Source organism: Palaemon carinicauda, chromosome 44 (assembly GCF_036898095.1).
Source record: "Palaemon carinicauda isolate YSFRI2023 chromosome 44, ASM3689809v2, whole genome shotgun sequence".
Taxonomy (NCBI): Eukaryota; Metazoa; Arthropoda; class Malacostraca; order Decapoda; family Palaemonidae; genus Palaemon; species Palaemon carinicauda.
In genome coordinates this window covers 38,255,432-38,260,431 of record NC_090768.1, presented here as the reverse complement: position 1 = coordinate 38,260,431, position 5,000 = coordinate 38,255,432, and the positions used below count along the sequence as shown (strand labels likewise).

General features: G+C 32.3%; 1 protein-coding gene across 1 annotated transcript in view; it reads left to right on the top strand.

The window, feature by feature from the left end:
* The window catches only part of LOC137634433 (galactosylceramide sulfotransferase-like), a 208,745-nt gene that overhangs the window by 108,975 nt on the left and 94,770 nt on the right, over window positions 1-5,000 (top strand). The gene's annotated exons all lie outside the window — the stretch shown is intronic.

The following is a 5,000-nucleotide window of genomic DNA, read 5'->3' as shown; positions in this document are numbered from 1 at the left end:
ACGGGCCCAAATGGCGCCAGTCTTGTGAAGGGTTTCCATGGTGAAATACAATTTTATCTGAGCAAACATGTTTTGTGGAAGTTAATTTCAAATCAGCGCAAGACTTTTTTTTTCCGGGGTGGCCTGGTGGTAGCGTCCTTACCTGCTGATTACCAGACTGGAGTTTGAATTCCTCTCAAACTCGTCAGTTCCTTTTGTCGCTGCAACCTCACCATCCTTGTAAGCCAAGGATAGGGGTGGTTTGAGGGAGCCCATAGGTCTATTTTCTGAGTCTTCATCAGCCATTGCCTATTCTTCCGTGGTCCAGCTTGGGTAGAGAAGGGGGCTTGGACGCTGATCATATGTAATATGGTCAGCCTCTAAGGCATTGTCCTGCTTGATAGGATAATGTCACTGTTTCCTTGCCTCTGCCATTCATCAGTGGCCTTTAAACCTCTAAATCTTCACCATATATTTTTCTCTTGTATTATCTTTGTATGATTTAATAGATGGGATAGATTTATAAAAGAATAGATCTCTAGGGTCAAGAATTTCATTGTGGTAATCTGATTCAACTATTAATAAAAAATTGTTCCTTCATCTGATATACCGAGGTGTATGAAAGAGTTCCTGTTAAAGTTTTATCCCTTGGCTAATACATTGAACTCTTTTCGATTTTTCATTTAAAATTATAATGAAAAATTAAATTATTCATAACTACGATTGTAAGGTGAAATATTCACAATGACATTTTTCATTTTTTGAATGTAATGCAAGTTAAAAAAAAATATCAATATGGAAACTGAATTAAGGAATGGTCTACTTGGAAACCTCCTTTATCAAACAAGTAAATAAAAAAAAAAAAAAAAATTGCCAAATTTCTTCTACAGACGTACTTTGGAAGAGTCTGAAGTTAATTGTCTGATACGCTTGAAATTCTGAAACTCGGCAACGAACAGCCATCTTTAGTTTTAAAAGAAATCTTGTCAGGAATAAAATTCAAGAAAAATTTATATATATATATATATATATATATATATATATATATATATATATATATATATATATATATATATATATATTACTGTACACAACTTCAATTTCAGGACACACTGATCCGTTGGTGTTAAGAAGTCTCAAGATTTTTATAATGCTGAAGTCCAAATTTTAGGAATGTGTTAGGATACATAGAATTACCTTTAACAAATTTGCTTTTATTTTAAAGAAAAGACTAATTATATGGAATTTGCTATTTTGGTCACTGATCTTTCGTCTTTTATGGATAGAATATCCTTCAAGAAACGTATTTTGAGCTGCATCTCTGGTAAATCAGCATCTGATTTCTATTTTTTAATCAAATAGAAAAAAAAACATGCAAAAAAGTAACACAATTATGAATACCCAACAAACGAGGGTAACATTTTATTTTTATCTCATGGTAGCTGCTAGCATGATTTCTATTTTTTTAATCAGATAAAGAAAATATGCAGTACAGTAACACAATTATGAATTCCCAACAAACGAGGGTACTTTTTTTTTCTTTTATATATATATATATATATATATATATATATATATATATATATATATATATATATATATATATATATATATATATTTATATATATACAAATATATATATATATATATATATATATATATATATATATATATATATATATATATAAATATATATATATATATATATATATACAGTATATATATATATATATATATATATATATATATATATATATATATATATATACACACATATATAAAGTCGTGATAGCTGCTAGCATGACATACATTTTTTCCATGCATGTTACGTCAGTTGGAATAATATTTTCAATAATGAATTCACGTCGTTATGTACGTTAACTTTTTTTCCTATTTTTAGTTTTCGGGTATTGTTTTTAATGAAGTAACCTCTATTAATAGACACTGTTCGTTGCCTACTTTCAACCTTTTGACCTTTATTGTAGGTCTACGTTTAGTCTACTTTGAGAGGCAAGGCGGATGAAATACAATTCACTTAATCGAGGTTTATAATTCCTTCAGCTGTTTTCTCTCTCTCTCTCTCTCTCTCTCTCTCTCTCTCTCTCTCTCTCTCTCTCTCTCTCTCTCTCTCTCTCTCTCTCTCTCTCTATATATATATATATATATATATATATATATATATATATATATATACACACAAACACAACAAAAATACTCGTAATTACCCTCTATGGTCAAAGTTTTCTTTTAAAGATAAAAGAAATATTAAAGAGAATATTTTTTTTTACTAGTACATGATATTGAATATTATTTCAAAGGAATCATTGAAGTAATTTTAGATCATAACCGTATTGCTCGTTTGTAAATGACATCCTTGGGGGTGGGGGGTTAGGGGATTGTTCTGAGGGGTTGAGCCAAGTTTAGGATCAAGACAATTGATGGTGTTTTCAATTTATACATGTATGTATTTTCTTGGAGGAAACCTGTTCTCAATTTATGCATGTATGTATTTTCTTAAAGGATATTTTTTTTTTTTTTTTTTTTTTTTTTAAGGAATCGTGCTGTTGTTAATGCTACTTTTTTTATTTCCTCCATGATCTAGTTTGTACATATAAGCTGATTTAAAAGAATAACAAAATCTATTAAGAAATTTATGGATTGATCTCCATTGTTATCTAATTGATATTTTGTCATTTCTTTTCTTAACGTTTTGTACAGTATATGACGGACTGTGGCTGCCTAGTGAATAACGTCTCTTAATCTCTAGCGTTCACAACCTCACCGTCTCTGTGAGCCAGGGACTGGGGCTCGTGGGAGCCTATAGGTCTACTGGTTGAGTCATCAGCAGTCAATGCCTGCCTCTTCTTAGCGGTTGAGAGCTACCATGTGTATATATGGTCTGTCTCTAGGACATGCTCTTGCCCTTGTCTGTTCCGCTCGTAAGCAACCTTTTATGTAATTATAAAGCTTCCAGAATATTAAGTGCTCTGGTTACAGAACCACTTCCACTTACTACACAACCTTTGAAGTTTGTTTGTTGAAGAGGCATCCTTCAACTAACAACATAAAACAAAGAAGTTGAAAGTTCTGCCAACCATCAATTATCAGTGTGTTTCATTAATAAATAAATATTCATTGATATACCAGTCATTGCCATGAAAGGATTGATAATTACTTTGTCAAGGTAAAATGGGATGATCTTCCACTTGAAGTCTGTTGTCAAAATGTTTTAACGTCTTAATAATTGTGATGTTATCAGAACACTTCTGTCAATTAGGCTTATTATTATTATTATCTAAGCTACAACCCTAGTTGGAATAGCAGGATGTTATAAGTCCAAGGGCTCCAACAGAGAAAAATAGCCCAGTGAGGAAAGAAAGTAGATAAACTGCAAGAGAAGTAATGCACCGTTAAAATAAAACAATTTAAGAACTGTAACAACATTAAGATAAATCTTCCATATGAAAATTATAAAAAGAGACGTATGTCAGCCTGTTCAACATGAAAACATTTCCTGGAAGTTTGAACGTTCATTACTATCAATTCGCGTGGCTTACATCATACCACCCCAAAAAGCTTGAATAAATTAAGACGTTGAATGTTGCATTACCATCCTTGCTTGAGCAAGTCTATATTCTGATGGAATTCATAGCACGATTTTAATTAGCTTTATTGCGACCAGTAGCGTATGTACACAGGTCAATAGAGGATATGCCCCAAGCATTCCAATGTCAAATACAGAGTTGTCTGAATATCTTTAATTCGGTACCCAGACGATGCGGTGCGACAGTGACTGCCTTCATGTTTTACTCTTAAGCCGGAGAATTTCTAAGGGGGTCGATGGATTGTAATTAAGAGTAATTAAATATGAGACTGGTGTGGTGTGGTCAAGGATAGAGTATTCCCCCCAAAATAAGACGTGATTTGAGATGTGCTCTTTGTGTACATGTGCATTTATATGTACTTGTTTATTTGACAGAGTAAACAAGTTTTGTTGCTTTATATATGCATCCATATTCGTATGTATTCTTGTATTTTTACATCCGCCAACGAAGTTAGGAGGTGGTTATGTTTTACTCCCTGTTTGTGTGTTTGTTTGTGTGTGTGTTTGTTGGTTTGTGAACAGTTTCCTGACCACAGTTAATCGTAGATTAATGAAACTTGCTGGGATTAACTGTTATGTAAAAATCTGGAAATTGTTAAATTTTGGAAGGTCAAGGTCACGGTCAAGCAAAATGTCCAATTCACTCAATCAGCCATAAGTTTGGACATCGTTGTCACAGAGACTTCAAACTTGGTTCATATTTGAGTGTATGAAAAACCATGCCAATTAAGTATGGTCAAAGGTCAAGGTCGAAAAATAAGCGGAGGTCTGCGCTCTACTGAGTGCCCCTCTACTTTGTGTATGTACTTGCACACAGATTTTTTTTGTGAAAAGTTTTGGAGGCTGGTTTCACTTGATTAGGCCATGGACAAATGTAATAATGTAATAACGACTATACTATCATATCCACCTACAATAAAAGCTACAAGTGGGAAATACACCTACTTAATATATCATTAACTATGATCGAATAGTATTTAAGAGAATATACTATATTGGATTAGTTTGAGGTTATTGTTAAAAATGTTTAGCTCAAGAGAACGTTTTAAAACATTCAACATACTCGTTCTCGACTGCATATTATATTTTATTTGAGATAAAGTATGACGTAAACATGAATGCAGACTTTTCAAAATAACTTTTGATGATAGAAATAACGGTTTTAGTCTTTATCTTCGTGCCATGATATCAAGTAGAACTGATGACTCATAGTCTCCTATATGCCAGGAAATGTAGTCATTTTATTATATAATGATTGCATAATTTCCACTTTTCGGGGACTCCCAACGATCTTGAGAAAAATAGACTTTAAAGAAACGGGCAGATTTCTCTTGTAAGTTTTTTTTTTCTTTTTTTTTATATTTATGATTAGAATACCGACGGTTGTTATATTTTTCGGTAATCATTTATTCCCCTC